Source organism: Mus musculus, chromosome 13, assembly GCF_000001635.26.
Source record: "Mus musculus strain C57BL/6J chromosome 13, GRCm38.p6 C57BL/6J".
Lineage (NCBI taxonomy): Eukaryota > Metazoa > Chordata > Mammalia > Rodentia > Muridae > Mus > Mus musculus.
Window position 1 is genome coordinate 53635384 of NC_000079.6, and position 13201 is coordinate 53648584.

General features: G+C 45.9%; 1 long non-coding RNA gene across 1 annotated transcript; it reads right to left on the minus strand.

Moving 5' to 3' along the window:
* Window positions 1-508: 508 nt before the first annotated feature.
* 9530014B07Rik (RIKEN cDNA 9530014B07 gene) lies at window positions 509-3818 on the minus strand. Its single transcript, NR_131079.1, has 3 exons — window positions 3748-3818; window positions 1167-1272; window positions 509-1085 (listed from the first exon to the last, which is right to left on the minus strand). It is a non-coding gene; the product is annotated as an RIKEN cDNA 9530014B07 gene (long non-coding RNA).
* Between the last annotated feature and the right edge of the window lie 9383 nt (window positions 3819-13201).

Sequence of the window (13201 nt, forward strand, 5' to 3'; positions counted from 1 at the left end):
GTGTGTGTGTGTGTGTGTGTGTGTGTGTGTAGAGATGTCTGTGGAGCCAAGAGGTGTCAGATCCCCTGGAGCTGGAGTTATGGGAGGTTATGAGCCAACACACATAGGTGCTGAGAATCGAACTCTGGTCCTCTGGAAGAGCAGAATTTGCATTTATGCTGTGATATATACTCCTTTGAAGACTTGGTTTTTTATTAATGACACTAAACAGTTTGCTGCTTTGCTCCCTCTGTAGCCAATGGTGCCTTCCCCTTTTCCTCTGATCCAGTACCTTTTCTCTCTATACACGGCTCTGTGTCTTTTGAATCCAAAACTTCCTCTTCGGTATTTTTAAAATGAATGAATGAATGAATGAATAGATAATAAATGAATAGATAAATTAATAATTAACTAATTAAAATGAATACATGAATAGATAAATTAATAATTAACTAATTAAAATGAATACATGAATAGATTAATTAATTAATTAATGTGTTTGCAGAAATAAAAAAGATTCAGGCAAATTAATTTCCAAATGTTTACATCACAGAATATTAAATATTATTTCAATATGTCACCAGTATTAACATATATATTCATGTATACACACACACATATATATGACTGAAATATTGTATAATTATAGTCCCCTTGGTATCCATCTGGCTCCACCCTCCATCAGTGCTGAGATCCCTTATGTAAAGCAGCCAGCAGGGTGTTTGGCTTAGGGCACATGCACAGCCTCCTGTGTACTTTAAAGCAACTCTGGACCACTCCTAGCACTGAACGCAGTATGTATAGTTACTGTGTTATCTCAGGACCATGACAAGCTGTTCATGTCCAGCTCAGATTCCTTAACGCTCTTTTCTGCCTGACATGGGAGCATCCCAGGAAGTGTGGTGCACGGTATGAGGCAGGAGGCAGGAGGAAGGAAGCACGGCAGTTTCCCTCTGACACTCGGAAGTCAAGTGTGCAGACAGCAGGTCTCAGTTCACAGGGGTTCTGCAGGGACACACAGCTTGGCTGAGGTACCTGCCACACAGTTCTTCATTTTTGATGACCAGTGTGTAGATGCTCACATTGTATTGGCTGCCTGCTGCCACCTACCCAAAAGTGAGAAGCAAATCAGAACCATCCTTCCATCATTGGAACATGGCAGGCAAATCTCATCGGTTGATACTTACGGGGAAGTAACTATAGCATGGTCCCACTCAAGCGCCGGATAGGCAAATGCTCTTTAGATAAACAGAAGTTGAGAACACTTCAGGATCGTGTTGATTCTCTGGGTCACTGAGGAGGTTAAACAAAAATATGTTTTAAAAATGCCTCCAGGGCCAGCAAGATGGCTCAGCAGAGAGAGGGACTGGCTGGGTTCAATTCTTGGAGCCCGTGTGGTAGGAGGAGATTGACTCCTGGTGGTTAGCTGTCTTCAGATCTGTGTATGTGCACGCCATGTGCATGTGCACGCTCACACCCACCACACAAGCGGAGAAATAAACAGATTTTAGAAATGCCTCCGAAGGATACTCTTATGTTCTTCTTCTGTGTGTTGCGAGAAGGGGTGGGGGGTCCCTAGGGCCTCTGCTCACCCGTCCACCATGAAGACTCTTACATGAGTCAGTCAGTCAGGTATCACCTTCACATGGGCCTGGCAGGAGAGGCTACGGGATGCGACACTTTCAGTGTCTGCTGGGGATGGATCTCCTGGGTTCTGATAGGGACTTTCCGTGGACACTGGGCATTCCTGGAAGGGCCCTAAGCTAGGTAAGCGCCAGGCTTACTCCTTCCCACACAGGTGCACTCACTGGCTTGGGGTTAGTTCCTGGAAAGCAGACAGGAGGTTTAATAGGAGACGCCTTGCAGTCAACATGCCTGGCAAGGTGAGGCGGGGAGCAAAGTTGGATTCAAGAGGCCAGGGAGCTATGACGTAATCTGCGTCAGCTTCCCTTTTTAGGAAAATACTGAGCATGGATTAGAAGTGAAGGTTTTGGAGCTTGAATAGGAGTCAATGAGGTCATGAGATGTCCACGGTGACATTACCATTTTAATAAGATGATGGAGAGATAGTCAGGATGTCTTGGTTCTGTCTCAGCATAAGGTACCATATGAAGTCCTGTCCTACAACATGATGCTCTTGACAGATGCTGGGCAGAGACTAGCAATGCGTTTGTTCTTCAACTTCCAGCCTTGGAGTCATGGACTAATAACTAAATATATATGCTATTGTCTCTAAATCACCCATTCTCAGGTATTTTATTACAGCGATAGAATATATGAAGACAAGGATTGTCACTAAGAAGTGCATTGGTTGCTACACAAAGCCCTTGTAAGTGCAAAGGTGGCTGAGACAACTTCTATGATGATCAGCTAAATTCAGATCCCTCAGGCCTCATTGTAGGGACTCCGACTATACTATACAGTCTTCCCTCAGTGGCTTACTGGGACACCGGTGTGAATCCCCAGTTTTCCATATTTCATATATGTAAAGCTCTCACCACGTGGCAGTCCACAATATGGGTCCCACAATAGCAATCCACAGATATGGGGTGACTGAGTCAGAGATGGACTTCTGCTCTGCCTGTCAAGCCCTCACAGCCTTGAGCTTGTCAGTAGACCACTCAGGATCTGAGAACACTCAATTGTTGAATAAAGAGACTGGCATGGCCAAGATGCTGTGCCTCTGGGGACTGAGGTATGAGGGAGACAGTGTTCATAGGGGACTTTATGCAGCAGTGGGAGGAGAGACAGGTGCTGCTGTATTGGTTCTGTGGCAAAGGCCACAACCCTCTCAACTCTGATCATGTCTAACTACATACCCAAGTATAGGTAAGGCACACTGGGGAAAAAAAATCAGAGAATAAGGACACAGAAGACACAAGTTTTAAGTCTTTTGTTCTGACTTCAGTAATCACCAGTTACAATGTAACTGTGGGTTACCTTGTGATTGCAGCTGTCAGAGGATTGTAGAAAACCAATGTTATATATTTGACTCTGTAATGGTTAAAAAGAAAAGAAAAAAATTTCTTAAAAAAACTATCTCTCACCCATTGGACACGCAAACTGTATATGCCCCAGTACAGGGGAACGCCAGGGCCAAAAAAATGGGAATGGGTGGGTAGGGAAGTGGGGGGAGGGTATGGGGGACTTTTGGGATAGCATTGGAAATGTAATTGAGGAAAATATGTAATAAAAATATTTAAAAAACTATCTTTCACTTCTAAATATTAAATTCTGACATTGTTCAAGGCCACATCACGTTCATCTAGCACAGAGCAGCTGCCCCCTTAGATCCTGCCTGTCCCCACCTCCCTTTTCCCAGGCGCTAGGGCAGACTCTCCACTGCCCCCTGCTGTGACAGTGCCCCCCCTGTGTCCAGGTATGAAAAGCATCAGTGGCCAGGCTGCAGGCACAAGGCTAACCCCAGTGCTAAACACAGTTCTACTGGCAGAGATTTTAAAAAAATGGCTCTCACTTGGAAATGAAAAATAGCAGACAGATCAGATGATTCCAGAATCATTGTTGTCTTCTGGGACCAGGGGCCAGGATCCACAGAAGGCAGGTTTCAGGGCACTCAATTTCTCCTTTGTTTGTCCTCAGTTTCCTTAGCATTCTCTCTCTCTCTTCTCTCTCTCTCTCTCTCTCTCTCTCTCTCTCTCTCTCTCTCTCTCTCTCTCTCTTTCTCACACACACACACACACACACACACACACCATACTCATGGGGCAAGCACACACAACTATATCATATTCTTAAACATGAACATACCTGGACATCTTTCTAATGCCCTTTCTTTGGTGGCGGCTCAGCCTTCAGTCCTCACCACTCTGATGTCATCCCCTCTGTACGTCTTCCCTTTGATCAAATGTGCCACCAAGCCTTGAGCCAGTTACCTGATGCCATTGTGCGAGGGCAGCAGGCAGAACCAGCCCCTAATCTCAAGTGTGATCAATGTTCTTGCACGGCGGGATTGTTCCCGAGAACCAGGCAACTAGGGCACAGGGCGAGATCCCCTCGGCCGATAACTCTGAGAAAGTCAACATGGCTTTGTTTTCTCTCCATTGCATTTGTGAGTTTCTGGGAGACAGATTTTAGGGGTCCTGGTGTGGTACCAGGGGTGTTGGCTTCCAGTCCCGGCCTCTGTGGGCCCTTTTGGACATACTCTTTCCCTTACATAGACACCTACAATGAGGTTTATTTGTAAGCCAGACACATGACATCGTAATAGTAAAAACAGAATTATCATTATAGCCCTATCAATGTTATATAGATGTGTTTTCTCTTTCCAAAAACATACTACTGTATATAGTATGGAGATATGTTTGATTATAAGTAACTTAAAGCATGGGTAAAGGGGTCTGCTGTATTGACAGAAATGTACGCAGACCAATTGCTGAATGCTCGCTACCATGGAAACCGTGCAAAGGGCTGTTATGCTATACTGTTAGGGGACGACAGTAGGGGAAGCATTTATGCCAGCTTAATACAGATAAAATTTTAAGGATTTTTAAATTCCCCTTCTGGAATCCTGTGGGGAAGCTGAACTGTGGAAGAGTGTGGTAGGAGGCAGGAACTGCAGGCGTTCAGGCTCCAGGTGCACACACAGAGGTCTGTAGCTGGTGTCTGGAGTGACACAGGCCGGGGCGCGGGGAAGGGTTATGGGCTCAGGAGGTTGGTGGATAAATTTGCATTCTATGTTAGATATGCTCTAGAGGATGCTCAATACCTGTGAAGTCATTTCATTAGAGATCAGAGGGATTTTCAACCTCAAGAGCAGAGTAATGGAGCACCACCCTTATCAGACATAACAACTGTTGACTATCATGGGCTCAGGCAACTGAAGAGAGAAGACACTCAAGAGAAACTGCAGCCTTACTGTGTACAGACTTGGCAGTCTTTCTGTCCATCCCTGCCTGGTCCAGTGCCCCTGCTTATTCAGATGTGTACTTCTGTCACAGGAAGTCCCTCCACCCTGGACCTCAGGCTCCCTATGGCAGGTATGGAACACAAACTGGAGCAGCGGACTGCTGTAAAATGACAGTGGAGGTGCTAGATGCTACCCTCATCTCATTGGCTGAGCCAGTCACGTGTCTCCTCATGGACAGCCCACTTTGGAAGTATTCAATAAAGAACTTGCTAAAGCCAACCCGATCATTTACCAACTATCATTCCCTTTGTATAATTAGAGGGGTGGGGAATCTGCACGTTCACTTTTCTACGGTGTCAGTCTTAGGTCATATGGAGTCATGGTAGAACCTTAGCTGGAAAGCTGTTAATGGAAGTCACTTGTTCGCAAATGGGGAAAGTCCTGTGTGGACAGATTGAGACAGTAGTCAGCATCCTCTCTAAAATGATGTCCTGTGCTTGGTCCCTACACTTCACGGTGGATGCTGCGTGTTCTTAGAGTCATAGAGTCATAGCAATGTTCTGGTCCATTAGGTCTTAAGTCCAGACCACAAGGTAGCTCTCATTCTGCCACCAGCATTGACAAGCTGCTGCGGTTCCATATAACATGTCCTTTCCAGAATTCATGCTGAAACGCATGCCTTCCATTCTGGCGATGTTGAGCGGTGGCCTCTTTGGGTGCTTTAATCCTCATAACTGATCAATACACTCCTTTCAGAACTAGTTAATTCGCTCTGCATGTGGTTAGATGCCCAGCACCTGACCTCTATGCAATGAAGCTGCTCCTGGGTTTGTCTTTTCCTGCCTGCCTCACCTGTTGCCTTTCTACTTTTCATGCTGTGTTATAACTGAGCATGAGAAACAGCCCCATGAGCAGACCCAGCCCCAAGCTCCTGGACTCTCAGTAGCAGAGCTATGCGCAGAAATAAATCATCCTTGGGTATTTTATACCATCGGAAAGTAGAGCAGGAAAGAAAAAAAGATTCCTACCATCCCTATTTTCTGACTAACAGTTGAACGGGGTGTTAGTGTGCAGGTGGTCAGCTCCTTAGGTCTTTAGGAGGCTGTCTTCCTCTTTATGAAGATAAATCAACACACACACACACAGTGGCCACACAAGGTGTGGCACAGCAACAGAGAAGGGGTTGGCCATGGGTACAGATGCTCACAAGGACGATCTAAAGTGTCCTGGCTAAGGAAAGATGTCAGAGACAGGTACAACTCCATTTCCCACAACACGTGGGATGTCTTGACAAGACAAACCCATAGAAACAAAGGCCAGCTTAGGGTTTGCTGAGAGCAGGCCAGTAACAGTGAACGATACAGAGAGAGACTTGATGCTCGTGTTTTCAAATGGGAGGGGTCATGAGAAAGAGGCACAGGGTTTTGTATGTCCTAAAACATCACCAAATTATACACACACGCACAGAACAACGTATGATGGAAAAATAAGCCTCCGTGAGTTATTGTAAAAAAACATCAACACACTGCTTATAGCACATTTAAAAATAACGTATAGGTAATATTACACAAAGGAAGAAAGTTCTCCCCAAGGAGTTATAGAGGGTTCCATTTATCTATTTACATATTTAAATTCATTCACCCCCAAATGCCAACCCTCAAAGTCTCTAAACAAATTATTCAGAAACATAATCATTGTTACTGAGATGCCATCTTCTGGTCCCCCAACCTCACACACATGCCGAGGGGAAGAGGCACTTAGGGAGAAAGGAAAAACACAAAATGAACAAGCTCACACTAGAAATTACTAATCACGACTTTGGTCTCCATTTCTTGGACTGCAGGGTGGGGATATCCCCAGTTTTGCAGGGCACAGCACCTGGGCTGGACTGGCCCATGGCTACGTTGTTAGTAGAGCAGGCCCTCTGCAGAAAGGCATTTCATAAACGTTGGAATGCTGGAGTTGCCTTTGCCACTCTTATTCAAGGCTGCTCGGAAGAGGTAGGTGTGCTCCCAACACTGGTGGTTGTGCTCCATGGGAATCTGATGTAGGCTGACCCCATACTTTAAGTTGCAGTGAGAAATACCACCCTTAAACTGGAAAGGGCTTCAAACTCCTGTGACACCACCCTCCCCTGCCACACTTGCCGTGTTTTCAGGATAGCAGAAGAGCTAAGGAAGGTGGCTTTGCCAACAGGTCCCTTGGTCTCCAGGGCAGGTAGCTACTATTTCAAGGCTATACCAGCTCAGTTATGAGAATCCCTGCAGACATCACGGAAAAACCATTGATAAAAAGAAGTGTCTACTAGTTCTTTCTCTACCACAGTGTATCCTTGGTGAGTCCATTTCCTGATTGTGTTTCAGTTTCCCTATCTGGACAGCAGTGGGTACTAAGAGAGGGTCCTGCCCATTTCTGTCCACCCCTCTTGCTGCATGATCCTCGAGTCCCAAGATCTCTTGGTTTACTTCCAATTTCTAATTGGCCATGGCATCTCTGTGACTCAGGGGGGTCAGGCCTGGCAGCTGGAAGGTGGGAAGCTGAGGGCTGGGTGCCAGCTCTCCTGACCCTCTGCCACGGGAGCTGGGCGCAGTTTTGGGGCTATTGTACTCAGGGGAGGTCTTAGCTGGAGAGGCTGCCAGCCCGACTGCTTAGGCGCCAGAGCTGTTTCATTATTTCATCAAAGTTCATTATGCTGGGGAGGAGACCAGTAATAAACCATGATTACAAGTGTCTCCAATGAACACTTAAAGACATAATTCGGGGTGTGTACTTTCTGCGGCATCCCTGTTTGTGGTCACACAACGCATGGAGATTTGCACCCCTGATACACGACAGTCTTGGCGTTAAGAAGTGAAAAAGTGCCCGAAGAACTTGACTCAATTTGTCTCGGAACTAAGTTTGTTGTTTCTATGGAGGCATGATTTGCCACTTTTGAAAACACAGTCAATTATGTGTGTAAAAGGCAGGTACAGTGACATGGGAGACACCCAGTGGCTGAACAACAGCCAGATGTATCAGGTGTCAAGAGCAAGGTGGTGCTCCAGGGAGAAATGGCTTTGCTTGCTCTCTCTTTACAGCCCCCCTCCCCTTCCCTAGCTCCCCAATGCTTGGGAAACATCAGCTTTGATGGGTGCTGGGGAGGAAGCGTTGACTTTACCCATGATGCACTGGTAGTTTCAGACATCTCTTCTATGGCCAAGTGTATCATGGGTCGTGATAGAATTGGAAAGTTGGGCTATCCAGTGTTCCAGTCATGTGTATGTAAGGAAGTGTTTCACTTAGAGGCTGAAAGAGCTTGTCAGAGTCCCTGGAGCTGGAGTTAGAGGTGCTTATGGGTCACCCTCTGTGGGTAATGGGATCTCAGCTCAGGTCCTTTGGAAGAACAATACATTCTCATAACCACTGAGCCACCTCTCCAGCTACTACAAACTGCCTAATTTTAAGACTTAACTGAGAAATGGTATTTCTCTGGGTCCACTCCAAAGACGTTAGGTCGGAACCTTCCCCAGGAGAAGCCAGGACTCAGAAGTCAAGACATCACCCAGATGGCCCATAACGTTTTCACTTAAATGCTTGGGAGACCATCTTTCATTTGAAGTTCATATAGTACAGGTGGACAAAAGAAGTTTCAATCAACCTCGCCCCCAACACACCTATGTTCTTGCTCTCAGTTGTAACCCAAGCTCACATCTTCTTCTCTTTGTGTTAGTAGTTCCATGTGTGTGCACCAAAAATACATACTGGGTATTCTCCTTACCTGTTGTGATCACATATCTAACAAAAAACAACTTAGAGGAGAAAAAAAGTTATCTTAGGTCATGGTTTGTAGGTGCGGCCCACCATAGCAGAGAACACAGGAACCAGAATGAGGTGGCCTGCTTACTTCTTGGCTGAGAGGAATACCTGGGTTCCCCTGGCTTCTCTTTTTTCACATCTGTCCATGATCCCAGCCCCTGAGATGAAGCCACGCCCATTCGGGGAGGGCTTCCCTCCTAAGCTGAACCTCTCTGGAAACCTACACAGACACACACAGAGATGTGTCTACACAGACATACACAGAGATGTGTCTACACAGACATACACAGAGATGTGTCTTCTGGATGATTTGGATCCAGTTAAGTGAATGGTGAGAATGGACCACCATACGTCCATCCCTTGTTAACTTGATAGCACCACAGATATCTTTCAAACCACAAAAGCCCATCCTTAGTCCTCAAAGGGTCATGCCCATCCCATAATGCAAGATGCATTTAGTCTATCTGTAAGAGTACCTTACATACTAACAGTTCTGACACTGTTCAGACAATCAAAGTTCAGAGTCTCCTATTAGACCCATTTAACACTTAACTAAGAGCCCTTGTAGAACATTTCCATTCTAAAGGGAAGACACAAAGGAATAGCAAGGAAAGATCTGACTAAAGCAAGACAGAAACTCAGCAGGGCAAACACTAAACCCTGTAGCACCATGTCTGGCAGCTGGGACTCTTGATGGCATCACCTGGGCTCCAGCAGGTTTGGGTACCCCTGTTATTCAAACTCTGTTGCTTGTAGCCTGTGTGATGTCTGGGCTCCAGAAGGTTTGGGTACCCCTGTTCCTCAAACTCTGTTGCTTGTAGCCTGTGTGATGTCTTGGGGTGGCTCCACTCAGGGCCTGTAGTGTTCTTTGGGGAACATCTCACTTCTTGGTCATATCCATCATACTTGGGTCTCCATCATGACATGATTCACGCTTACAGCTTCAAGGACAACTTCACAGGAACTCTCTGCAGAGAATCAGGCTTTGCCATACATTGCTTGACCCCAGTGACTCCCTGCAACCTTGGTCTTACAACTCTGATTTTGACTGATAAGCTATTAGCAAGTGGATGGAACCAAGCTCTTCTGCCAGCTCAAGATGTAGCTTGGCTCCCTATCATGGCCCCTTTGTGGTTGAATGCGGGAAGAGAATTCCCTTGGCAGTTATCTTGAAGCAGTAATCGCCTGCAGTGGAATTCTCAGTCTAGAATCTTACCTATTAAATAAACTTGCATATTTATAAGCTAGTGCCCTTGGAGAAGCTTTTTTTCCCCTATTTTCAAGTGAGAGCAGGCATTTTCTCCTCTGTCATATCGATCTCTGTGATATCACAAGTGGTTGGCCCATGATTCCTTGCCCATAACTTTAAATTTAGGCTTCTTTAATCACCAGACTACAGAGTTGCAGCTTTCTCTTCTCTGTTACTGTGAATTTGACTGAGAACAGAAAGTAGTGACTGCCATCAGCTAGATGTTATGCTGTCTTAAAATTTTAGTACATCACAGAATGTATCTTGAAAGTCTTCAGGTTCCATTCCTTATAGGGTCCTTGTCCCCTCTGAAGCCTCGTGAGCAGTCTGTTTTTCTACAGACACCTTAATCTGCTGGACTCCCATGAAATGTTATGCTAAGTTCTGTCTACAGGAATGTAGGTCTCTCTAGCCCAAAGCTCTAAAATATGTGCATATTTCTTTTACAACCTAGTTCCAAAGACCTAAGGACCCCACAGTGGGACCCATCACAGAAATGGTCCTACTAATTTCTACATCACTTTTCTCATTGCTATGACAGAATGCCATGCAGAACCAACATGAGGAAGGAAATGAAAGGGTTTTGGCTGGTGGCTTGTGGGTAAATCCATCATGGCAAAGGAGGCGTGGCAGCAGAAGTGGGAGACTGCTTGCTCACATCTGAGAGAGTAGGAGGCATGAGAGGGAATGCTGGCTTCCTCCTTATAATCTTTGTCCTAGTTATGGTTTCCATTGCTGTGAAGAGACACTGTGACCAAGGCAACTCTTATAAAGGACAACATATAATTAGGGCCACCTCACAGGTTCAGAAGTTCAGTCCATTATCATCAAGGCAGGAACATGGCAGCATCCTGGCAGACACGGTGCTGGAGAAGATGCTGAGAGTTCTGCATCTTGATCCAGCTTCAGCCAGTCAAGGGTTGTCTCCCAGGTAGCTAGGAGGATGGTCTCAAAGCCCACCCCTACAGTGACATACTTCCTCCAACAAGGCCACACCCACTCCAACAAGGCCACACCCACTCCAACAAGGCCACACCTCCTACTAGTGCCACTCCCTTGGTCAAATGTATTCAAACCACCACACCCATTCTAGCCAATCCAGGATCCCAGCCAACAAAATGATTCTGTCTATACTCAGAATGAGCTTTTCTCCTCAGTTAAGCATTTCTGGAAACAATCCTACTGACCGACCGGGACATGTCTCCCAAATGATTCAAGTTAACAGTATAGATTAACCATCTCAAAAGTCCAGGACTTATAAAATAGGCACATTCTCCATCCTTCTAGGTTGTCGTATGAATGAGAACATGGTGGACACACCACTGTTTCTCCTTTTGCCTTTCTTCTGTTGAACACTGTGGTGGTTTGAATAAGAGTGTCTCATCTATTTGGATGCTTAGTTACCAGGGAATGGGAGCTATTTTAAAGTAGTAGGAGGTATGGCCTTGTTGGATTGCATGTTTTATTGGAGGGAGTGCTGTTGGATGTGGAGATTTCAAAAGCCCATGCCAGGCCCAGTTCTCCTTTTCATGCACATTCTCTCTCTCTCTCCCCCTCCCTTTCCCTTTCCCTCTCCCTCTCTCTGTCTCTGCCTGCAGATCAGAGTGTAACTCTCAACTCCTTCTCTAGCACCATGTCTGGCATGCTTGCCACCATGCTCCCTGACACCACTATAATGGACTAAACTTCTGAGAGTGTAAGCAAGCCCTCAATGAAATGCTATCTCTTATAAAAAGAGAGTTGCTGTGGTCACAGTGACTCCCCACAGCAATAGAACAAGAACTAAGACAAATACCTTGCATATATTTTATACTACTGTGAGACAGATAAGATCTTCCCTCTGCAAGATCAAATTCAACACAACTCGGTGGATTTAGGGCAGGCATACCACTATGACTTCGCTGCTCATCTTGCACTGTGGTAGATTTATTATGCTAGAGAAAAAAAGATGCCTCTCTCCTTTTCCACCTCTGTTGTCATGTTCGTTCTTGAAGCAGAGGCACAGAGCTGAAACTGCCTAAAGGATGTAGATTTGAGTTCAAGGTCTGCCTTTTCCGAACTCTCTGTAAGCTTAGGTGAGACATCTAAGGTCTCTGAATCTGCAATTTCCTTATCTGCGAGATGAGGAATAAGACCCGGGGGGATTATGATGATTAGGGAAAGAATGCAGGCTTTGAAGGGTTAAGAAGTTGCTTGCAGTCCTTCTCTTCACCCCACCTCACTCCCTGTCCTTCTCTCAGCTCTTCCCATCCCCTCTCTTTCTTCCACTCTTAAAAAACATAGCGTTCAAGATGGTCTTAGATATAACTATGACATGAATGCTCAATCGGATGGGCCTAAACCTGGAGCAAGATGACTGGGGCTTTGAAACTTAGTCTCTGGCTAATCCCTTACGCTAATCAGCCTTTATTTCTTTATTACCAAATAAGACATAATAGCCTTTTCTTTATAGGGTTAATACAGAAATAAAAGTCAGGTAATGTGTCTGAAAGGGCAGTGTGAGCTGAGGAGACTATGATGCTGTAAGGCATATTCACTACAGTGCTGCTATCTCTGCTGACTCCACCCCCCATTCCCGCCCACCCCACCCCCATCGCCCCTACCCCTGCCTCAGTTCAAGACAATACCATCCTCACCTGGGTTCTTACCATGGCCTCCTGCTGGCTTTCTGTTTTCTCCTCTAGTTCTCTCCAACCCAACCAGCCATTTGTGGGCAAAGATTCGATCTAACAAGTTACCTGCTTACATTGTTGCTTTAGAAGGTGTTTGATACTGCTCAGTGTCAAGTGAGGCTGTTGTACAGAGAAATGTCTCTTCTGCCTGCTTAACTCGCCTTAGTGCCCCACTGCACACATCCTGGCTAATGTGTCCCTGGAGCCCATATCTAAAACGACGAAGAGATGTGGTCTCTCCATCTGTGGGGATCAGGAGGATTAGCAGCAACTCCTGAGTACATACTGTCCCCAGGCTGTCACACCCCAGGGATGTTCCTCAATGCCTTCAGAGAAAGCATTTTTTCCCTTCATCTCTGAATGTCCTCCATGAAGTGAGAGGAATCCCTTGAAAGAATCAATGCTTCTGAGTCAGAGGAGCAGAGGAAGTGGTCATCAAAGACGCTGGGTACCAGGAAACTTAGGTACTGTCTGGAAGCTCCACAGAGAGATAGTTGGACAGACAAGACCGGGAGGTGCATTCTCTAACAGAAAAGCTTGCGTACATGTATGCGTGGTGCGTGCATGCGTGGTGCGTGCTTGCCTGTGTGCGTGGGTGCGTGCGTGCTTACGTGCGTGTGGAGTGGTGACCTCATTGTT